This window comes from Mustela erminea, chromosome 4, assembly GCF_009829155.1.
Source record: "Mustela erminea isolate mMusErm1 chromosome 4, mMusErm1.Pri, whole genome shotgun sequence".
NCBI classification, from domain to species: domain Eukaryota; kingdom Metazoa; phylum Chordata; class Mammalia; order Carnivora; family Mustelidae; genus Mustela; species Mustela erminea.
In genome coordinates, this window is record NC_045617.1 from 76350210 (window position 1) to 76376127 (window position 25918).

Sequence of the window (25918 nt, forward strand, 5' to 3'; positions counted from 1 at the left end):
ATGTTAGACGCGTACAAGCTACTTTGTTACAATAAAACTAAATGTTTAAAAAAAATAGTCCCTTTGGAGAGGAAGCAAGATGGTGGAGGAGTAGCAGATTGAAATATTATTAGGTCCCAGGGGTTCAGCTAGATAGTTATCAAACCATTCCAAACACCTACAAACTCAACAGGAGATAGAAGAGAAAATAGCAACAATTCTAGAAATAGAAAATTAACCACATTCTGGAAGGTAGGATGTGTGGAGAAGTGAATCTGAAGTGAAGGGAAGATAGACCCCAGGGGGAGGGGACAGCTCCCAGCAAGCGGTGGAGCATCCCTCACAGGGACAGTGTGGTCTCAGGACCTGTGGGGTCACAGAAAGGCCAGGGGTGTCTGAGTGTAGCACAGCTGCCAGATATTGGAGCAGGGAAGCCAGCTGCAAAGACAGAGCCGAAGAGTGAGCTCTCAGTTCAGGGTTACCTTAAACCATGATCCAATGCAGAGTCGGGCCACTGCTCTTTGAGTAGGGACCCCACACATGGTAGATCCAGAGAGACACCCCCCTCCTTCCTCCTCCAGGAGGAATGGTGCAGGAGCACACTGCAGGAATCTCCTGGGTTTGGAGACTCCAAATGGGGCTGTGTGCCAGAGATAAAAATGCTCAGTCACAGGCTGGGTGAGCATGGAGTGTGGCCAGAAACCAGGGAGACAGGAGGGATTGACTGCTTTTCTCTGAGGGCACGCTGGGGAGTGGGGACCCGAGCTATCAGCTACAACAGGGCCGGAGATTGGGAGACCACTATTTTCATTCCCATCCTCCAGAGCTTTATGTAAAGCATTCAGGTAACAAAAGTTCCTGAGAGCAAGCCAGAGCAGATTACTTAGCCTTCCCCGTGGCAAGGGTGGTGCAATTCCACATCGGGAAAATACACTTGAGAATCACTGCAACAGGCCCCTACCCCAGAAAATCAGCAATAACAAGGAGCCAAGACCAAGTTCACCAATCAAGGAGAACTTTGGAACTCCAGAGCTAGGGGAAAGAAATACATAGTATTCATAGCTTTTTCCACATGATCCTTTAGTCTTACAAAGTTAATTTTTTTTAAATTTCATTTTTTCTTATTCTTTTTTTAAATGTTTCCTCTTTTCTATTTTAACACTTTTTAACTATTTTATCTTAAAATACCTTTTAAAAATATTTAAAAATTTTCATTGGTATAGTCATATTTTATTCCTTTTTTGTACTTAACATTATTTTTTGTATACATATGGGATTTTTTCATTAAAATTTTGGGATACACTTTCTTTTGATAGACCAAAATATACCCCAAATCTAGCACATGGCTTTGTTCTAGTCTCCAGCCTGATAATATTCTCTCCTCTTTTATTTTCTTCTTTTTCCAACCAACTTACCTTATCAATTCTTTTCTTAGAATCTTTTTAAATTTTCGTCTTTACAATCACATTCCATCCCTTCATTGTGATTACCCTTATTTTTGTATGTATATGTTTTTCTTTCTTTAAAATTTTGGGAGGTAGTTTCTCCTAAGAGACCAGAGTACACTCAAAATCAAATGTGTGCCTCAGTTCTAATCGCTAGTCTAATAGATGTGTGTGTGTATATGTATTTTTTTCCCCCTTTTCTCCCCCCCCCACCTCTGGAGTTGGATCTCCTCTGATTTGGTTAGCATATATTTTCCTGGGGACTTTGCCACCCTTTTAGTATTTTATTCTCTAATTCATATATTCTTTTTTTTTTAAGATTTTATTTATTTATTTGACAGAGAGAGATCACAAGTAGGCAGAGAGGCAGGCAGAGAGAGAGGGGGAAGCAGGCTCCCTTCTGAGAAGAGAGTCCAATGTGGGACCCTGAGATCATGACCTGAGCTGAAGGCAGAGACTTAACCCATTGAACCACCCAGGTGCCCCCAGCTCATTCATATACTCTTATCTAGATAAAATGACAAGGCAGAAAAACCAATCACACACAAAAAAATATACGAACAAGAGGCAGTACCAATGGCCAGGGACCCAGGGACCTAATCAATATGGGTATTGCTAATATATCAGAACTAGAGTTCAGAATGATGATTATCAAGAAGCTTGTTGGCTCAAAAAGGGCATTTCTGGAGAAATAAAATCCCCTTCTGGAGGAAAAAAAAAAGAACTAAAATCTAACCAAGCTGAAATCAAAAAAGCTATTAATGAGGTGCAATAAAAAATGAGGTGAACAGAGAATTAGTGATATAGAAGATCAAATGAAGGAGAATAAAGAAGCTGGGCAAAAGTGACAAACAACTACTGGACGACAAGGGGAGAATTTGAGAGATAAGTGATACCATGAGACAAACAATATTAGAATAATTGGGATTCCAGAAGAAGAAAAAAGAGGGGGGCAGAAGGTATATTGGCACAAATTATAGCAGAGAATATCCCTAATTTGGTGAAGAGAACAAGGATCAAAATCCAGGAGGCACAGAGAACCCCCTCAAAATCAATAAAAATAGGTCAAAACCCTGTCATCTAATAGTAAAATGTACAAGTCTTAGTGGCAAAGAGAAAATCCTACAATCAGCTCAGGACAAGAAATCTGTAACATACAATAGTAGAAATACGATATTGGGAGTAGACTTATCCACAGGGACATGGCAGGCCAGAAAGAACTGGCATGATATATTCAAAGCACTAAATGAAAAAAATATGCAGACAAGAATACTATATCCAGCTAGGCTTTCATTGAAAATAGAAGAAGAGGTAAAAAGCTTCCAGGACAAACAAAAACTAAAAGAATTTGCCAACACAAAAGCAGCCCTACAGAAAACACTGAAAGGGGTCCTCTAAGCAAAAAAGAGAGCCTAAAAGTAACAGACCAGAAAGGAGCAGAGACAATATACAGTCACCTTACAGGCCATGCAATATTACTAAATTCATATCTTTCAATAGTTACCCTGAATGTAAATGGGCTAAATGTCCCAATCAAAAGAAACAGGGTATCAGAACGGATTAAAAAAAACAAGACCGATCAATATGCTATCTATAAGAAACTAATTTTAGACCTACAGACACCTCCAGATTTAAAGTGAGGGGTGGAAAACAATTTACCATGCTAATGGACATCAAAAGAAAGCTGGAGTGTCAATCCTTATATCAAATAAATTAGATTTTAAGTCAAAGGCTATAAGAGATGAGGAAGGGCACTATATCATAGTTTAAGGATCTGTCCAACAGAAGATCTAACAATTTTATATATATATATATGACCCTAACATGGGAGCAGGAAACTATATAAATCAATTAATAACAAAATCAAAGAAACACATTGACAATAGTACAATAATAGTAGGGGACTTTAAACACCCCCCTCACTGAAACAGACAGATCAACCAAGTAAATGATCAACAAGGAAATAAAGGTCCACCCTGGACCAGATGGACATCACAGATATATTCAGAACATTCCATACCAAAGCAATAAAACACACACTCTTCTCTGGTGCACATGGAACATTCTCCAGAAGAGATCACATCCTGGGTCACAAATCAGGTTTCAACTAGTACCAAAAGATTGGGACCATTCCCAGCATATTTTCAAACCACAATCCTCTAAAGCTAGAACTCAATCCCAAGAGGAAAGTTTGAAAGAACTCAAATACATGGAGGCTAAAGAGCATCCTACTAAAGAATGAATGGATCAACCAGAAAATTAAAGAAGAATTTTAAAAATTCATGGAAACAAATGAAAATGAAAACACACCTGATCAAAATCTTTGGGACACAGCAAAGGCAATCTTGAAAGGAAAATATATAGCGATACAAGCCTCTCTCAAGAAACAAGAAAGGTCTCAAGTACACAACCTAACCCTACACCTAAACAAACTGGAGAAAGAACAGCAAAGAAAGCTTAAACCTGGCAGGAGAAGAGAAATCATAAGGATCAGAGCAGAAATCAATAAAATAGAAACCAAAAAAAAAGTAGACCAAATCAATGAAACTAGGAGCTGGTTCTTTGAAGGAATTAATGATTGATAAACCCCTGTCCAGACTTATCTAAAAGAAAAGAGAAAGGACCCAAATAAATGAAATCATGAATGAAAGAGTAGAGATCACAACTAACAACAAAGAAATACAAGCATTTATAAGAACATATGATAAGCAACTATACACCAGCAAATTTGACAATCTGGAAGAAATGGATACATTTCTAGATATATAAAAACTACAAAAACTGAACCAGGAAGAAATAGAAAACCTGAACAGACCCTTAATCAGTAAGGAGATTGAAGCAGTCATCAAAAATCTCCCAACAAACAAGAGCCTAGGGTCAGGTGGCCTCAGGGAATTCTACCAAACCTTTAAAGAAGAATTAATACCTATTATCCTGAAGCTGTTCCAAAAAACAGAAATGCAAGGAAAACTTCCAAGCTCATTTTATGAGGCCAGCATTACCTTGCTCCCAAAACCAAAGACCGCATCAAAAGAGAATTACAGACCAATATCCTTGATAAACATGGATGCAAAAATTCTCACCAAAATACTAGCCAGGAGGATCTAACAGTACATTTAAAGGATTATTCACCATGACCAAGTGGGATTTATTCCTGGGCTGCAAGATTGGTTCAATATATATAAATCAATCAATCTGATACAATACATGAATAAAAGAAAGAACAAGAACCATATGATTCTCTCAATAGATGCTGAAAAAGCATTTGATAAAGTACAGTATCCTTTCTTGATCAAAACTCTTCACAGTGGAGGCACAGAGGGTACATACCTCAATATCATCAAAGCCATCTATGAAAAACACACAGCAAATATCATTGTCAAAGGGGAAAAATGGAGAGCTTTTCCTCTAAGGTCAGGAACACAGCAGGGATGTCCACTATCCCCACTGCCATTCAACATAGTATGTGAAGTCCTAGCCTCAGCAATCAGACAACAAAAAGAAATAAAATGCATCTGAATCAGCAAAGAAGAAGTCAAACTCTCACTCTTTGCAGATGATAGGATACTTTATGTGGAAAACACAAAAGACTCCACTCCAAAATGGCTAGAACTCATATAGGAATCCAATAAAGTGTCAGGATATAAACTCAATGCACAGAAATCAGTTGCATTTCTATACACCAACAGCAAGACAGAAGAAAGAGAAATTAAGAAGTCAATCCCACTTATAAGTGCACCCCAAACCATAAGATACTAGGAATAAACCTAACCAAAGAGGCAAAGAATCTGTACTCAGAAAACTATAAAGTACTCATGAAAGAAACCGAGGAAGACACAAAGAAATGGAAAAATGTTCCATGCTCATGGACTAGAAGAACAAATATTGTGAAAATGTGCATGCTACCTAAAGCAATCTACACATTTAATGCAATCGCTATCAAAATATCATCCTTTTTTTTTTCCAAAAAGAAATGGAACAGATAATCCTAAAATTAATATGGAACCAGAAAAGACTCTGACTAGCCAGAGGAATGTTGAAAAAGAAAGCCAGAGTTGGTGGCATCACAATTTCAGACTTCAAGATCTATTACGAACCTGTCATCATCAAGACAGTATGGTACTGGCACAAAAACAGACACATAGATCAATGGAACAGAATAGAGAGCCCAGAAATGGACCCTCAACTCTATGGTCAACTAATCTTCGACAAAGCAGGAAAGGATGTCCAATGGAAAAAAGACAGTCTCTTCAACAAATTGTGTTGGGAAAATTGGATAGAAGAATGAAACTGGATCATTTCCTCACACCACACACAAAAATAGACCCAAAATGGATGAAAGTCCTCATTGTGAAACAGGAATCCATCAAAATCCCGAGGAGAACATAGGCTGCAACCTCTTCGACCTCAGCCACAGAAATGATGTTTCCTAGAAACATCACCAAAGGCAAGGGAAGCAAGGGCAAAAATGAACTATTGGGACTTCATCAAGATCAAATGCTTTTGCACAGCAAAGGAAATAATCAACAAATCAAAAGACAACTAACAGAATGGGAGAAGATATTCACAAATGATATATCAGATAAAGGACTAGTATCCAAAATCTATAAAGAACTTATCAAACTCAACACCCAAAGAACAAATCACCCAATCAAGAAATGGGCAGAAGGCATGAACAGACATTTCTGCAAAGAAGACATCCAGATGGTCACCAGAGAAATGAAAAATTATTCCACATCACTCAGCATCAGGGAAATACAAATCAAGACCGCAATGAGATACCGCCTCACACCAGTCAGAATGGCTGATGTCAGGAAACGACAGATGTTGGTGAGGATGTGAAGAAAGGGGAACCCTCCTACACTGTTGGTGGGAATGCAAGGTGGTGCAGTCCCTCTGGAAAAGAGCATGGATGTTCTTCAAAAAGTTGAAAATAGAGTACCCTCTGACCCAGCATTCGCACTACTGGGTATTTACTCAAAGATACAAATGTAGTGATTCAAAGAGGCACATGCACCCAAATGTTTATAGCAGCAATGTCCATAATAGTCAAACTACAGAAAGAACCTAGATGTCCATCAACAGATTAATGGATAAAGAAGATGCAGCTTTATATATACAATGGAATACTATTCAGCCATTAAAAGAAATGAAATCTTACCATTTGCAATGACAGGGATGGAACTAGGAGGTATTATTCTGAGTGAAATAAGTTAATCAAAGAAAGAAAATTATCATATGGTCTCTCTGATATGAGGAGTTTGAGAGGCAGCATGGGCAGTTTTGAGGGATAGGGAAGGGGAAAAAAAATGAATCAAGATAGGATCAGGAGGGAGACAAACCATAAGAGACTCTTAATCTCACAAAACAAACCGAGGGCTGCTGGGGGAAGGAGGATAGGAAGAGAGTGGTTGAGTTATGGATATTGGGTGGGGGTATTTGCTGTGGTGAGTGATAAATGTGTAAGCCCGATGATTCACAGACTTGTATCTCTGGGACAAATAATATATTATATGTTAATAAATATGATTAAAATCCCTCTGCATTATCCAAGTGAACTTCAGAGAAATGGCAAAGCTTGTCAAATGTCAATAAAATACTGGGGTGCCTGGGTGGCTCAGTCCATTGGTCATCCAACTCTTGTTTTCAAGTTGTGGGGTCAAGAACTGAATTGGGCTCAGAACAGTTTGCTTGTGAGCTCCCTCTGCTCCTCCCCAGCACATATGTGCAGGCACGTGCACACATACTTTCTCAATCTGTCCCAAATAAATCTGTCCCAAATAAATAAATAAATAAATAAATAAAATATATTTAAAGAAGTTAATAAAATACAAATTGTGAAATTTTGAGAATAGATAAGGAAAGGATTTGCACCGTAGTTATCTGCAGGAGAAGGTAACTAATAAAATTAACTCTGTTACAGCATAAAAAGTTGTAAATACCAGGGGAAATCTTGACAAAGACTGAAGTGGGTGTAACAGTTCCCAGAATGGGTCCAAAGTTCTTATTTCATCCATAGGACTATTAAAGTTTACATAAGATTCCAGACAGAACCTCTTTTAGCCATCTGTTTATCAGAATTTTGTCAACAGAAATCGCTGTGAATTTTTCCTACATTCCAGTTAAGTATGGTCAATTTCTTGTTCCAAGCCATATCTACTCTATGTTTCTTGCCTCACAGAGAACTCAAAACAACACTGAAAGAGATAAGAAAACAGTTCTGGTACTGTCTCTTTTATCGATATAGGACTCTGCTCTTTCTATCCCTGCTTTGAGATCTTGGTTTGGATTCATGATTCTCCTGTGCCTGACTCCCTGTTCCATCTTCTGTTTTTTAGTTGTCTTGTGTACTTTGGTGAAGCTGCCAGTTCTTATGTATGTATTTATTTAGTTTGTCTTGTCACACTAGATCTCATCTACATTCTGGTTACTGACCCCTGTAGTCTCCGATGGTGCATTGTAATCTTGAACATGATCTGGAGTGTCTGCTCCAGAATCATAAAAGGTGCCCCATGTTGTCTTCTCTTCTTTTTAAGCCAATCCCCAGGAAAACTGCAAAGACTTGAGCGGCTTTCTGGCTCTTTACGATATTGCTGAAGTGCTGAGGTCTTTGTGAGATTGTCGAAAATGCCAGAGTATCACAAAGTAAAACTCTGTCTGAATATGATCAATGATGCTCGCAGCTTAAGATTCTCTATGTTGTTCATATTGGACAAGAGAGAACATATATGCCAGCTTTTAAACATTATCTGCAGGAGATATACTAGACACACATCTTTCATCTCACCGAGAGATCTGATTCAAATTTGAAATGAAGAGAATATACCTGAAGTAGGCTCTATAATAATCATACATGGACAGAGCCGAGCACAGAGCTTTACTTGAAAATTTTTAATAACTCTTGAGTAATTGCAGTTTTCAAGTGTATGTGTGCATGTGTGTTTGTGTGTTTGTGTTGGGGTGCTTATTCACTAATGGAACAAAATAAAACTGTAAGGTGTTTGGTAAGGTGTTGGGTCACAGATAATAACTTACCTTATTTCAACTAAATCAAGGATTTTCTGTCTCCTCCCACACAATTATTTTTCTTTAAATTCAAAACAAAGGAATCAGCCACAACAACAAATTACCAAAAAAAACCCCCAAAAGGAGATCTGGCCCTAATGGCTACAATAGGAAAAGAAGTCAACATGTCATAGTGGTTCAGAACTCAGGTCTTAGATCAGAAAATCATGTTTATATTTTAACTCATTATGTGACTACAGGAAGTCACCTGATGTCTGTGAATCTCAGTGTTTTCATTTCTAAAATGGGGATACTATAGTACATAGTTCTACAATTAGTATGAAGATATAAATGTATCTTCATAGTGTCTTCAAAGTAATAATGCATATATTTACCACAATGCCTAAGTTGCATCTGAAGATCGCTAACTAATTAATATCTTAAAAACACATTACCAATTTAGAGACTAGTATTTTAGTATAAATACTCTAGATTAATGGTCTTGCCTGAATATTTTGGAGATGATCAAGTATTTATTTTATTGGTCACAAATGCAAATAGTAACATGTAGACATGGATAGCCTCGATTATCTGGTGGTGGGTGGTGAAGTCTTCCTCAATGAATGCTTTCCTGCCTGGTTCAACACCCCATGTATCTAATCCATGTATGTAAAAGAACAGGTTTCAAATATCACAATTTCTTTCATGTTTTTCTTTCTCTCCCCAGCTACTTAAAAAACTGTGTCTCCATTCAGTTAAGTTCAGTCAAGATCTTCAAAAAATAATGTGAAAGATTTGGTATAAACTCAAAGAAACTAAATAAAAACAAGTATTTATGTTTCTTATAAAAATGCATTTTCTTATAAGCCTCATTACTGAAACAGTCCATGGTATTTCATAACAGATTTTTATTGAAATACAGTCAATCACATATTTCTGAGATTAAATTAATAGGGCTATTTAATTGACCCATGTCAGAGTCTAAAAGTATATTTTAGGACTTTTCCTACCATTTTCTGTAATAATGCCATTTATATGTAATTCTGCATATGCCAGCTAATATTCTAGTTGTTGTGATAACAGAATCATTTATTATTTCCCACAGCTGTTCATTCTGCAAAGTAATTTATAACCATTTCATAGTTAACATTCATGCTATCAAAAGACAAGTTGATGACTAGCATTTTATACTAGATTTTTAAAACATATTATCCAAAAAAGTAGCAAAATAAATCGACAGTAGAGCACAAATCGTATTGTCTGTTGTTGAATTGAATTTACCCAGTCATATAATTGCCTCATCTATATGTTCATATGCCAAACTCTCTCTCTCTCTCTCTCTCTGTGTGTGTGTGTGTGTGTGTGTGTGTGCGTGTATGAAATCACTACCTATTATTTGATATTTTATAGTAGGGATTTAACATTTTTTAACTTAAAATCTCCTTATAACACAAATCTCAGCCTTCTGATAGAATAGTGAGTATAGACTCTGTTACTATAATTATTTTTTAAAAGATTTTATTTATTTATTTGACAAGGAGGGGTGAAGAGGGAGAGAGTATGAGTCAGGTGGAGAGACAGAGGGAGAAGGAGAAGCAGATTCCTCACTGAGCAGGGAGCCTGACATGGGACTCAATTCAGGAACACTGTGATCACGACCTGAGATGAAGGCAGATGCTTAACTGACTGAGCCACCCAGGCACTCCTCTGATGCAACAGTTATTAAAAACTGAGTTATTTATTATATCTCAAGCATTATGATAGGGAATTTAATATGCTACTTTATATAAGGCTTACTTTTAAATCATGCATTCAACAATGATTATCTACCATTACTTTTATTGTATAGATGAGGAAATTGATACCATGACCAAGATCATGATTATAGAGCTGGTCATTCTAACTTCAATGTCCATGTTTTCAACCACAGAGTATTTATAGCACACTAGAACATACTAGAACCATAACATAGTAGAACCTTATGTCATTGTTTTCAAAAATTTTAAGGCATCATTTCTACTTTATTACCAAATACTTCCCTAATTTGGTAAGCAAGTAACATATGAGGTTCTCTGTCCAAGATAAAAGATAAAAACATACAGGAATAACTTTTTATATATAGCACTATGGCTTATAAACTCACATAACTATAATCATCTTGTAAAATAACCATTATTATTACCATTAGTCTATTTCTACAAATTGTACAATTCCCTGTATAGACAAATTTATAGTTAGGGCAGAACATTTTTGAAAATAAAACAAGCTGAAAGTTTATACCACCGATGTAGTCAGTAGACTAGTAATCCTGCAAAGTTACAACAAAATGACATTTTTGTGGAGTTTAGGTTTCCCTGTACTCTTATGAAATGAACTAAAAAGATCATAGCCCAGGTCCTCTTGGTAGATGGACTGCTGTTTTGGTTTTTCCACAGAGTCTATAATAATTGTACTCAAAGGAACTCTAACCTCTCAGAAGAATCAGAACACCTCAAAATGACAGCTGTTATAGGTAGTTTTCAGGGCTCACACAAAGCACATGACAGGTATGAATTAGAAAGTTTAAAGCAACAATTTGACCTTGAAATTTCCAGTATCTGCACAACAAACTCTTAACTTACCCAAGCCGAGGCTGATACACGAATGGGATAAATATTCATAACACAGGGAGAAATGCTCACAGTACAGAAGACCACAGCCATGGACTTCTGAATCTTGTATTCTACCAGCACTGATAGTGAGTTGTAAGTGCTGGGTGATGCAAAGCACTGTCTGAGGCATCAGTGAGGTGTGGGATTGGGAACTGGTGATGAGATGAATCAATTTTCATGTTGCTGGCAGAATTAGTATTATACGATAAGATATCTAATATCTGAAATGGTTCTTAGGGCAGAAATTCTCAAAACTCTCAAGAGGGCACAGGTGTAGCTGTTCAAATGACACCCTGCTATGGATACATGTATCTGGTTCCTGATCCATTTCCAGATCTCCTACTGCTGGCTTAGCAGGTGTACACAAAAAAACACTATGTAGCTAATATTACCAATATGCAGAAAAACAGATGAGAGAGAGGTTGGCTATATTTTAACAAAAGACTTTAGGAACTGGGCAAAATAAGTTACTAAGTTCATCAACAGTATCACCTGTTTGCACAGCATAGACTTTTTTTTTTTTTTTTTAAATTCATGGAGAGCTCAGTAAAAGCCAAATAACAAAAATAGCTTGCAGTGTTCTTATTTTCATGTATCATATGGTATTGCTTTCTCATAGCAAATGACTTTCTCTAGAGAAAACTCTATTGCTATTTTTTAACAGCACAATCATATTAAACATATTAAAGCTGCCAGCTGGAGAATTTCAAATTTGTCAACTAGGTAAAAATGCAGATATATATATATTTTTTCTATAAAACTGATAAAGAATCCAAATACATGCCTCATATATCATTATCAGAGAAGCAAAGTCTAGCCAGATTTCAGTTTAGGTCTTAATAAATACTTATTATCTTTGTATATTTTTATTTTGTGAATTCAAAACGAGGTAAAATGTTACTCCAATACTCCTGCCTTCCCCCATTTGAGGCCGTGAATTAATAATGTCGTTACTATCATTGGTGCTCCTCATTAAGCAATTGCTGGGTATTTAACAGGATTGGAGGGGGACACATGCATACTATCTCAGGGAACAGAGGTGGGTATCGTAATGTCCTACTCTGGTGTCTTCCCTGCCTCCTCCTCCCATCTCTTCTCCTCAATCGAAGGCACCAGCAGAGGTTTCAGAGCACTATTTCTTTGACTACAGCAAGGCAGCCATATGGAAGATGTCAATCAAACCTCTCAAACCCTAGGTTACGTCTCTTTCATAAAATTCAATTTCATAAGGATGGGAGATAGAATGACAGCCTCACTTACTCTGACTGCTAAAGGCCAATCAAGAGTTGAAATGAAAGCAGAAATGTTATCAAGATCACTACCATGTACTGGCAGTCACTGTAGCAATGGGTTATATCAGAAATTGCAACTAGAAATACAAGAGAATGCCATTTCAGTTGGCTACAAGAACATTTTAGAATTTGTCAGGAGGTATGCTATTTTGGGCATGGTAAATACCATGTCTTCTGTGCCCTTTAAAGTAACCATATTATTGGATTCAACACAGATATGGAGATGCTGTTCTGAAAAGAAGCAGTCATAATATTTGTTTTTCTGTTGACAGAATGTCTGTGGCTGTCCATGAGTGAATGTAATAAGAGATGATATTCTCTATCAGCTTTAGGAATTCTACCATAGACTCCATTAATGTAGCATAGATAACTGGTACAGGCTCAAAATGATAAATTCTGTCAGGCTACGAAATGTATTTCATACTTTAAACTTGAAAATTCAAAGCATTACAAACACTCCTAAACCATACATATGGTTTCTCTGTCCACATATGCACAGTTTTTATACTGCTATTATTACTCAAAGCACTATTCCAAGTATTTTACAAATATGAGCTTATTTAATGAGGTAGGCAATATTATTATCTCCATTTTAAAGATGAGAAAACTGAGGCAGAGAGATTAAATTCCCAATCTCGTACAGCTGTCAGTCGGTGCATCCAACTTTGTCTAGAATCTGAACCTTGAACTACAATCATTTATCTCCCAAGTCATATTATAAATATACATGCATATATAATGCATGCATGTAGAGAATATATGTGTATATATGTGAATTGTTATGTATACAAATATATGTACATATATATATACATAATTCATTATGCTTTATTTCAATAATATTTTCTTTTTAGTTTCATGAACTCATCATACCATTTCTTTTCAGTGGGTTCATTAATAAATTGATGAAACCACATGAAACATTGCCTAAAATGTTTTTTAAGTAATAGAGTTTTTTCCACTTTATGTAGCCCTCAGTATGATACCACATTCCTGCAATCCTTTCACTCTTGTATCTCCCAGGATATGCATTTTCATTCCATAGGCATGGGTACTAACTTGGACAATATCTCTGAAGTGATGCTACTATCTGGAGAGACATTTTAAAATGCTAATTATTTTTAAGGAGACCCAGTTAACTTATGAGCTATCCAAAGCACTGAACTTCTACATCCTATCACTTAAGTTATATGTTTATACAGAGCCGGCTATAAACACAAACTTGAACCTGGTTACATAGGTCGTATTCATAGCATGTATCACTACACAATTTAATTATTACATATACAACTAACTTATGAGTGCAAAAATACAGCTTCAAAAAAACTAAGTTTAGGGATTCCTGGGTGGCTCAGCCGGTTAAGTGGCTGCCTTTGGCTCAGGTCATGATCCCAGGGTCTTGGGAGTCCTGGGATAGAGTCCCACATCCAGCTCTTTGCTCAGAAGCCTGCTTCTCCCTTTGCTTGCCACTCTTACTGCTTGTGCTCACTCTCTGATTTAAAAATAAATAAATAAAGTATTTTAAAAAATTAAAAAATTAAAAACTAAGTTTAACATATTAGAAAGACTACATAGAGGCGTATAAATGAATTTTTAAACGATAGTTGGAAAAACAATGATAAAAATAAAAAAGGAATCTTTGCCAAATTATTTTGTAAGTCTTTGAGTTCTTATTGCACTGAAAAGAAACCAATACATAAAAATTGATAATCAAGACATTATGGATTTCTTACGTAAAAAGAACATGTCAAAACCTAGCCGGTGATTCCACACACAATTAAGAGTCCTCAGCCCTACCTCAACAGAAAAGGCTTTTGTAGGCTGAGTTGAAATAGAATGTGCCAGGTATGCATGTATCACCTTTTTATAATTTACACCATTAAAAAGGTTTTGGATTAACTGACCCAGTGTCTAGAGAGAGTTGCACTGTATCATCATTCTGATAACCAAGGCATTTCTTGTAATTTCGTGTATAAAACAAGTAACATATCCACTGCACTACACCATAATCTAGAGCACTGAAATGATTCCATAGATCTTAATTCATGATATTGTTTAGGAAAGATAAATACTGACCATTATCTCACACCTTGGAGCATACAGAAGCCAGAGGAGTACCAAGAGCCACCATGTTGACTTCCTTTATGAAAAAGATTTGGAATTTTTTTATATTATCAATTGTTTTTTATGGTACCATAAATAATTAACCAGGACTCTCCATTCACTTGTTATGCATTTGACAATCACAGCAGGACTATCAGGTTCTATCAGGTTCTAGAACTATATTATTTTTCAAAGCTGACAGTAATTCTGACCTTTTCCACGTATATCATAAAAACTAGTTTATTGGCAAGGCTTCCTGAGATTTAATATCTGCTTTTTCCTAGAGTTGGAGGTTTCAAAGAATGTTAAAATGTCCATGTTATCCATGTAATTCCCTTATAGTTAGGTTGAAATTTCTTAATTCTTCAAGTATGCTAATCAGAGAAGAGAAAAGCTTGAAGATGATGATTAAGTTGCCCTTTCTCTTTATTTTAAAGATATGGTAATTAAAGCCAAGAACTGTGTGCATGTGTTTGTGTATACACTGACAAGGATATATACAGAGTTCCTTATATATAAATATAGTGAGAAACCAGCTACGTCTCACCCATATACACAGAGTTTTATGTAATAGAGAGATTATACTAAAAAATGTTACAGAAAATTTATAAGGAATTATTTGTCAATAAAAATATTCAAACTTTTTCTTCATATAAGGTACCATTAGGAGCACTATGGGTCACATGCTATAACTTTGATTCAAAAAGATATTAAATTATGCGGACTATATTTCCTTCACATGTGAACAATCAAGTCCACAAAGTAAAAACCAATATAACCAAGTCTCAAAATAATGGTTTTTCCTGCTTTGCCTTTTTTTCTTTCTTTCTTTTTTTTTTTTTTAAAGATTTTATTTATCTATTTGACAGACAGAGATCATGAGTAGTCAGAGAGGCAGGCAGAGAGAGAGGAGCAAGCAGGCCCCAGCTGAGCAGAAAGCCCGATTCAGGGCTCGATTCCAGTATCCTGGGATCATGACCTGAGCGGAAGGCAGAGGCTTTAACCCACTGACCCCCCAGGTGCCCCCCTGCTTGGCCTTTTTAATCTCAATGTTTGTTATTACTGTTGTTTATTTTGTTTATTTTCTTTCATTCTCTCTGACTGGCTTCATTTGCTTCACTAACAATCACATTTCACATTTCACTTTAAGGAAACAATGTCAGTTGCAGACCCCAGTCCCTGGTCTCCAGCTGAGCCCTGCAAAGTCCGCCATTGGTCATACAGCTTACTGGCACGACACCACCATGGTGTTGTACTCTCTTGCCACTTTCCATTCCTTGTTGTGCTAAGGGGGTTGATCACCTTGTGGACAGGCCAAGTCTAAACTCTCATATGTAATTATAGGCCTGTAAATGCATAGAGAATCAAGCCATATCATGGTGGGAATTAGAAATCAGCCTAGTCTGTAAAGCACAATCTACTAATTACTTGCACTGATGGCTTCTCTGGAAGAAAATAATCATGGTCATTTTGATAAAAGGCGAATAAAATTGCTTGAACTCCCCTTTGTTATCTCATTTCAAAATAAGTTGACAATTTTAGAAGTTTCAATGTACCTACTCTGAAAGTTCTAAATCTGAACTGCACTTTCAAATTTGGTATATATTTACAATAATGATAGGTAGCAGAAGTCCTGCACTAAACTCATTTTAACGAATCTGGCATACCGTAGGATTAGACATAAACTATGAAAAAATAGTATATTTACATTCTAATATAACTATGATAATTTTAAAATTGCAAAATATTCCAAAGTTTGTCTGTCATTTTGGGAACAACCACAGATCAAGATTTTTTCCTTGATAATTCACAAACATAGACATGATTTAAAGTTTAACTATCATAATGAAAATTATCTAATGTATATTTATATTCATTTTAGCATATTTGAGTGAGATTATTTAAAAATAATCAAAATACCATATGATTTAGCTTCTACAGGGGAATCTAAAAAACAAAATAAATAAATGAACAAAAGGCAGAAACAAACAAATAAATACAGAGAGCAAACTGATAAGTGCCAAAGGGGTGGTGGGTAGGGGAATGGGCAAAATGGCCAAAGAGGAATAGGAGGTACACACTTGCAAAAAAGAAGTGAACACTAGCTGGCACACAAAACTCTAAACACTCTCAGGGCAACCAGGGAGCTTAGTCAGTTATGCATCTGGCTCTTGATTTTGGCTCAGGTCATGATTTCAGAGTCCTGAGAAAGAGCCCCACATCAGGCTCCACAATGAGCATGGAGTCTTCTTGAGATTCTCTCTCTCCCTCCCCCTCTGCCTCTCCCCCTACTCTCACATTCCTTCTCTAAAAAAATAATAATAATAAGATGAAAAATAAACTATTGATAATGCATATTAACCAATACTGTTGAAGATACCATTTCTTAAAAAATTTTTTATTTATTTATTTGACGGAGATCACAAGTAGGCAGAGAGAGAGAGGAGGAAGCAGGCTCCCTGCTGAGCAGAGAGCCCAATGTGGGGCTCCAGCCCAGGACCCTGGGATCATGATCTGAGCCGAAGACAGAGGCTTTAACCCACTGAGCCACGCAGGCACCCTGAAGATATACATTTTTAAGAAAGCAACTGAAAACTGAAAACTATATTTTAAACCGGACCTATTCAAGAGTTTACCAAATGGTAATTCTGTGAGGCAATGATATGTTAATCAACTTAATTGCAGTAATCATTACACAGGGCATACTTATATCAAAATACCACACTGTTCATCTTAAGTATATATAATTTCTTATTTGTCAATCATACTTCAACAAAGCTGGAAAAAAAAATTTTTTTAAAAATTTTTTTTTTATAAACATATGTTTTTATCCCCAGGATTACAGGTCTGTGAATCACCAGGTTTACACACTTCACAGCACTCACCAAAGCACATACCCTCCCCAGTGTCCATAATCCCACCCCCTTCTCCCAAACCTCCTCCTCCCAGCAACCCTCAGTTTGTTTTGTGCGATTAAGAGTCACCAACAAAGCTGGAAAAATTTTTAAAAATAAGAAGAATTTAAAGAAGAACAAAAATGTTAAGGCATTCCAACCTGCTGTTTCAGCATCCATTCTCATTGAGGGCTCATCTGACTGTAAGTTTATAAGTAAGAAATGTTAGTTTTCACTTTCCAAAATGTAATTGAGATTTAGTGACATTGGGGGTTTTATGTGTATTTCACAGAGCAATTTCATCAGAAGTAAATGGCTGGCTGGAATAACTAACTATAGTTTTTTTTTTTTACTATATTAGACTTAGTTTTAATTCGATAAGTAACTAATGGTTGTCCTCATAAATCAAACCAGGATTTGGAAATGTTTAAGGACAAAAGTTAATAATCTTTAATCAATATTAAATGATTCATGTTATTTTCCAACTTTGGTTTATCACTGGAGACACTGTCCAGATAATGTCTTAGAGTTGACTTGATTAAGAGCTCTTCCAGATGGGGCCCTGACAGGAGCAAAGGTGATGGTGAATACAGGAGTAGCTGCCACGGTGAGGTGTTTGCATACTAGAAGCTATGGAATTTATGATCTGAAAGGAGAGTTTAGGCAAGTTGTTTTTAAATAAAAGGTGGATTTTAATTTTAATATATACATCTCCAAATTTGAACAGCATCTCATTCTACTTCTCCCTCCTATACACATAAGTTGATATTCTGAAAATTAAAAGAAATTTTACCCTGTGAAGTTCTGATGCCTTGAGCTCATAGGAGCTGGGGAAATGCAATGCACTCAACTTATAACTTCAAAGGCTAGAAAAAATATTAAGAGGTAGTTGGGTCCTATCCACAGGGTGATCTCTTTCCTCTGCCTTATACAAAGAAGACAGATTATTATCAGCTTCTTCCTAACATTTCAGAAAATGCATCTGATAGCTGCAGCAAATTGTCATTTTCCACTGCATGTACATCACAAGCAATAAACCTCACCCATGATGAACCACTTGATAAAGTATAAGTGCTTATAAAATTTGAATTTTGTTACTGACCAAGTGATATTGTGTACATTTGAAGAGGGATATGATGAAGAGCGACATATCTTAAAGAACCATGGGGACCATACAACGTTGTAAGCTCTCAGATGGTGTTGTCACCTGTTATTATAAACAAATGAAAAAACAAACAGACACTGCAGGATAGATGATATGATTTATAAACCAGTTGTAATGTTGACCTTATCTGGGCTGTTAGTTTGATAGAAGGCTAGAAGTTAATCAAGTGATGCATTTTGTTTTCTTCTTGACAAGAAATGCAACTCTGCAAAATGTATGAACTTGACCATATTGTGTAACTCAGAGTTTACAGAGTACCTCTTAGATTCACAGATGAAATATAGGCAGATGAGAGTTGTCTCTGTAGATCAAGGCCAATAAACAAATGCTGTCACTATACTTTCCAGCTCTGGACTGCAAAATGTTAGTTCTGATTATATATCCCATATGTTGTTTCAGCTCCTTCCTAAACTTCTGAACTCACAGCTAAACAAAACAGAATGGGAGCATCATGATTCATGCTTTTAATTAGTCTAACAAATTCAAACTCCATTAATAGATATTAATTACAAATCCTTTTTCCCACTCATTGTCTATGACCTGCTGTATGTGTATTTAATATGCAAATATATGAAATGCTGTGATTAGCCATCATAGTTAAATCCTAGAAGCCTTAGGATTTATATTTATTAAATGAATATCAACACTGTATCTCTCCCTGAGATTTTTATGATGTGTGAATGGAATATTAATGATAACAAACACCATTTATTAAATAGTTACTTTGTGCCGTATAGTTTATATGCATTAATGTAATACTTGTAACACCGCCATATGTAGCCCAAGGTTTCATTTTGATGCCCATTTTAGAGAGGAAGAAAATGAATCACTGAGGAGTTAAGTAACTTGCATAAGATCATGGAAACCAGAAGTCAAATCCAGACAATGTAGTTCCAGAGTTCAATTTTCTAGCCACAACACTACACAGATATCTCATCCTAGTTTGTTATTGACTGCTTTCCCAGTCTTTGGTCTTATCCTTTTCTAATCCATCCTCCATATGCCGCCAAAATAACCGTTCTAAAATACAATCCTAACATATTATTTCTTTATAACTTTGAAACCATTTCACTAAATCAATGCATTCAAATTCATTCTCATTTCTCCTACTGCCCTTCAGCTTCTGGCTGAAGTGCTCATTCCACTCATTCACTAAGCTGGCAAACACAGCCCAAATTTATCTTAAGAACTGACACCTGAAACAAAATTCCTACTCTTTACCGGAAAACAGCAACCACTCTTCAAGATCTTAATCAAACTTTCCCAATGAATCCTGTTGCTATTTCAAGAGATCTGAGTAGCTCTCCTCTGGGCTGCTTGTTCTCTTGGGCTGAACTTAGAGTCACATCTCACTGTGTTACATTTAGGAGTTTCCAGGTCTCTCTGCCCCTCTGAATTGTGAACTCCTACAGGGTGAGAAAGGAGTTTGATGTAGCCTTGGGTGATAAGTTCCCTGATATCTGACAAATACTTAGCCAGTGAAAGCATTTATTCAATGTCTATTTCTTCTCCATACGAAAATCATTTAAATACCACATCAGCAGTCATTTCAACAGTTTAATTCAACAAACATTTATGGAACACTAACATCTGTCAGATGCTGTGATGGGTAGGGACAGGTGTGAACAACACATGACCCTGCCCCCAAAAGGATGGCGGAGAGGCACAAGCACATTCCCAGTTAATTTTGATACATTCCAGTAACACAGTGATGCATGAAGTGTTAGGTGAGTACCAAAGAGGGGCACTTAACCCAGCCTGAGGAGAGAAGAGAGCATGGATAATAAGACTATCTCTCCCCAACTGCCACTGAACTTCAATTTCAGACGAAGTGGAATGTTTTCTATTTCATAGTGGCAGTCCACCCACATCTTGATAATTAGGACAGTAAGATAGCTCATTACTGAGGTAGTTCCATCATGGTCATGAGAGATCTAAAGATGTAAAGCAGTCATAACTAGCCCTGTTGAAGTGCTCACTTCCTGATAATACAAAATAGAAAATGGCTATTCTTTTGTAAACTGTGATTTAGCAAACTCATCAATTAATGCTATCAGCAATAGATGTCAACATGCACAGTCCTCCCTCATTATAAGAGGAAAGAGAGAGAGAAGAAAGAAGAGGAAAAGGAGAAAGGGAAGAAGAGAAATTTTAAAAAGATCACACGGGGCTACAGATTATTTCATTATTTCTCATATCTGAAATATTTGAAGGTGAGATTTTTTTGGCTTGAGAGTTTTTGTCAGGAATCTGGACAACCAGACCACTGTAGTCAATCTTTTATATTTTCCATTTGTCGATGTTCTAGAAGCCTCTATATTGACATGTTCTATCATCATTTCTGAAACATGAATTTCTCAAGGGCAGTCTTCTGTCTTATTACTCTCTGTGCCAAGAATTACATCTCACACATATCACCCTTAGCACAATTATTGAATGTTGATTGGACTAAATCACAAATATACAAGTTAGAATTTCACTTTGCAAAATTCTCAGATGCAGTAAAATAAAAGAGAATTTATGGAATTAGAATTCAATGGGTCTTGACTACATTAAAATTTTCTCCATAATAGCTCATAAATTAGAGAAGTTCTACATGCCCTTGTTCCTTTGTGGTCTATTTTCAAGACAAAAGCTACCATGATCCTCTTAAAATATACTCAGATCATGTCACCCTTCTGTTCAAAATTCTCCAATGGGTTTCCATCTCAGAATAAAAGCTAAGGCTAGGAAATAGCTTGAGTCCCTCCGCTTTCTGTCTTGCCCCCTGCTTTTCATGAACTTTTTGACTCCATGTCCTGTAGCCCTTCCTGAACTCACTTAACTAGAGGCACCTTGCCTGGGCTCCTTTCTGATTCCTGAACATGACAGGCATTCTCTCCAGTCTCACCATTTTTCATGCTCTGTCTTCTCTGCCTGGAAAACTCTTTTCCCAGATACTTGTGTGGCTCGCTCCCTTATTTCTTTCAGTTACTTATGCAAAATTTACCTTCTCATTAAGACCTTTCTACCCATTTTGCCTAAATCTACAGCCTCAACCCCACCCCATGTTCCAAACTCCCATCTGCTTTATTACTTCTTGGCACCATTTTTTAAAAAGATTTTATTTATTTATTTATTTGACAGACAGAGATCAAAAGTAGGCAGACAAGCAGGCAGAGAGACAGGGGGAAGCATGCCCCCTGCAGAGCAGAGAGCCCAACGTGGGGCTTGATCCCAGGAAGCTGGGATCATGACCTGAGCCAAACGCAGAGGTTTTAACCCACTGAGTCATCCAGGCGCCCCAATACTTAGCCATTTTTCAACATATGGTATATGTTAACACTTTATATTATTTCCTGTCTTTCCCACTAAATGTGAGCTCTGTGAGGGTTGAGATTTTTCCTTTTGCTTTACTAACATATACTCGGTGTCTGAAACCATGCTTGACATATTGCAGGTGCCCAATATATACGCTGAAGGACTGAATGAATCTCAGTTATAATACTGAGTAAAAACAACAAGTGTTAAAAACTAGAAAGGGCAGTTGCTCCTATAGTGATTTATAGATGCTGTTCTAACTCTAACTAGCTGTGTAATCATTACTAATCACTTGGTTCACTATCTTCAACAAAATCATTACCAGTGAGAATCAATAAAGAATATTAATCATTACTCTCATCTATCTTGTTTTTTGCTAGAAGGCAGAAATCTTTTGGCATTGGGAGGGACCCAAAAAACTTTATTTTTGTGTATAAGCTTAAGAAATTATAAAAGGGAAGAAGGAGATCCAGAGACAACACCCCATCTCAGGTATGGGTGGGCTTTAATCTGGGCTTGCAGAAAATTTTATGGAAGACTAAGAAAATGTAAATTATCAATTGTTCTAATCATCTGATAACTATCATTGGAGGGACTTCCACTGCTTTCACAATAGCTTGTCACTGCATAACTTACTGTTACCTTGAAGAGAATGAATGGAGGGGAGAAGTTTCCAAATGACTAAGGTTAAATTTTCCATCAGTCAAGAAAAATGAAAACTCAAAATAGAAATTCAGGTTTTTCTGTTTTGTTTAAGAAACTGAAAAATTAATCTCCAACTGAGATTCACACCTGCTATATGTATAATATTTTATTTCCCCTTTGAAACAATTCTATATAGGAGGAACTATTATAACCCCTAGTTTACAGTTGAGAAATTTGGTGCCTGATCTGACTGGTTCCAATGTTTTTAATCTCTGAATCATACAGTTTTAAGTCTTGCCAATTTTATACTATTAGATACTACACAGTTTCAAGTTATTATTTGATTTCCCATGGTTCTTTGAAAGTACTGAAACAAGAAGCTAAGAAAATAAACCCTTTACAAAATCATGACTTTAATCATTAGATTTTTTTTTTTTTTAGTGATCTAAGGTTTGCACCAAAAAAAAAAAAAAAAAGAAAGAAAGAATGAGAGAATAAAGATCTCCTTCTTGATGCAAGTTCTGATCCTTCATTTCGTTTTGAAGTGGGGCGCAATGAAATAACCAATAATGCAAATATACAAACGTACAGAATTGTATGAGATCAGACTCCATAAACATGGTGCCTGAATTTCAAACCTACCTTTGCCTTTAGCAACTGTGTTACTCTGACCATTTGATTCCTCTGTTTATACTTCATTTTTTCAAACTTTAAAAAGAGTAACACAGGAGTACCTACTTCATATGACAGTTTGAGAATTAAATGAGGTAACAGGTAGATATAGAGCCAGACACATAGTAAGTGCTTTAAAGTACTTTATAGGTTTTAAAGCAGACAGTATTTCAAACAGATATTTTCTCTCATATCTGAGAAATAAGAGTAGAACTCCTTAGATCTTATGTAAATCACGTTTTGTCATGTTGTATTTCAAATGGACTTTCATAAGTGGTTCAGGAAAATTAAGGAATTTTAATCTATACTAATAATTTCTAATTTTATAATATTGAAGACTCCAACTAAATATGGTATACTCCAAGAGAAAATTTGCTGTTCTGAAAATACTGGGTGCATTAATTAGTTCTAAGTGATGTGCAGGACGAATCCCATACAACGAGCCCATAAGAGCTGTAAGAAGATGGGCAGCCTGTTTCCTGAAGCAAATCTTAAACCACAGACCTGGAACCCAGCTCCATCAGTTAGAGATTTCTGTCAACGGAGCGTTTTCAGAAAGAGCATGCAAGAGCAACCAAGGCTTGAGGGTAGAGATTTACAGAGAGTGTTTCACCCTTTGGTTAGTTGACTACAGCATAACGGAGGTGATAAAAAACATTAGCTCAAAATTCTTTGGTCATTTGCTTTCATCCATCTTGACAATGGACTGGATTTTTTGGATGACCAACCTGATCAAGGATGTGGAAATTGATCCTGTAGAAAAGAAATTCATTCAGTGACCTAGACTGAGAGAAAAGCATTGGCAATTTCAGGCACAAGATTTTCTCTCTCACTTCTAAAATAATTCGTTGCTTTTTTATGTTGCTATGTATTGTTGCTCATGCACCTTTTTTATCAAGAATGCTAACTGAGACAGTGTTTATCCTAGGAGGAAAAACATTATGGGAAACATAATGTAAAGATGAATTCTATTATCTTGATACATCACACATAAATTCTTTTTGCTAATGTTTATTAATGCTTAAAATGTATCAGGAATTTGGAATAACTTACTTCTACTTCACTCCTCAGAAATCTTATAATGTAGGATACTGTTGCACAGGTATTTTAGGTGAATTGCACAACATTACACAAGCATTAGATGCACAACTGCACAAACATTAGATGAAATATTAAACCAAAATTTTCTGAATTCCAAGACTATATATCTTAATAGTCATGTTAAGCTATTTGTGATATGGGACTGTTAGATTTAGTACTGCATTTTTTTTTCCCTTTTCTCTTTTTCTAGAAGTGGTGTTGAAGCTACATAAAAGTACTATTGATTGTCAGTCCCTATCTAATTCCTGGGTTACCTTTCTATGGGCTCTGAAAAGGCAAAACTGGATGGTTACATTTAGGATTGATCAGACTGCCTCTACATGCTGTAACAAGGCAATGAATTATTCATAGGCTTGTAAGGGCTTTCTGCACTATCTCATTTTTCACAGAAATATGGGAGAGAAAAAAATCACCCTTCATCAGAAACCAATGCAGCTTTCTTAAGATAAATCTGTGACCTGTATCTGTGGTTGAAGACCTTTTGGATTTTTGCTGCAGTAACATTTCCCTACCTTCAAAGTATTTTGCCCAAATGACACTCCCAGAGGCCAAGGATTAAAGTTTCTTCTTTGTCAACTGACTCGCTGAGAACAGAGTGCCCTATCAACACTCCAAGGGGTAATTACCGTTGCAAAACGTGATTTAATTAGATATCTAAAATGAACTTTCTATTCTGTACCTATTGTTTAGTGAGAAGAGCTTCCAAAAAGTGGTGATACTGCTCCTTTATGATTATTAGAGGTTTTGAAGAGCAAGGAAATGTTGCCCAGAGGACACCAGCGCCACATAGTGTCTATGGCTTGAGTAGATAAAGGGGAACAGCACAGAGACTGTGGGGAACTCTAAACCAAAGGACAAGAGAAAGTGTATTTTAATGCAAGCATCCTATAACTGACTAGGGGTAGGGTAATGGTTTCAGTTATGGTATGATCAAACAGAGCTTCATGTGGTTTGAGGATCAATGAGCAGCACAATGAACTCTGAACATTCTGATCACATATTGTGAGGGGCTTTCTCTCATTTAGTTCTCACAGGGAGTCTCCCTTTCTCTATATTGCTTGTAACAAATATACAAAATGGAAGCTTTCTATTGCTCCATGACTGCAATGAAAATACAGCATCCTCTTCGAGATAGAAGGATCACATGGTTATTCAGCAGCTGTGCCTCGTTCAAAATATCAGCATGAATTAACATGCATAATCCTTACAGAATGAGGATGTATACAACCACTTTGTCTCCTCCCCCCTCCAGGTTGACACTTCAAATAAATGTTTGAAATTAGACAAGTGTTCTTTATTCTCAGCAGAAGATGGAAAATTCACAAATCCTGGTATATGAGCACATAAACATTTCACCATTTCCCAAATATACAAGTGTGAAATGGTTGTCATAAATACAAATGTTCATAGCTGTACACAAGATGGGTCCGACCACATTACAGCAGCACGCCTTCTTGCATTTTATCACAGCACTAAAATATGCAATTCCTTCCCTTGAAAAAGCACTGTTACAGGCATTATAAAGAAATGAGCCACAATGTGGTCTGAGCAATTATCACCCCGGAGGGAAGCACAATGATGCAATTGAACAGGAATAGCTGTTTAGACCACCGGACTCTACGAGTTCACTATCTGAGCCAAGGGGCCTAATTCATCACCTGGCCTC

The 25918-nt window shown here is 36.5% G+C and overlaps 1 protein-coding gene across 4 annotated transcripts in view; it reads right to left on the minus strand.

Annotated features, from left to right (window-relative positions):
* The window catches only part of NKAIN2 (sodium/potassium transporting ATPase interacting 2), a 998970-nt gene that overhangs the window by 530733 nt on the left and 442319 nt on the right, over nucleotides 1-25918 (minus strand). The gene's annotated exons all lie outside the window — the stretch shown is intronic.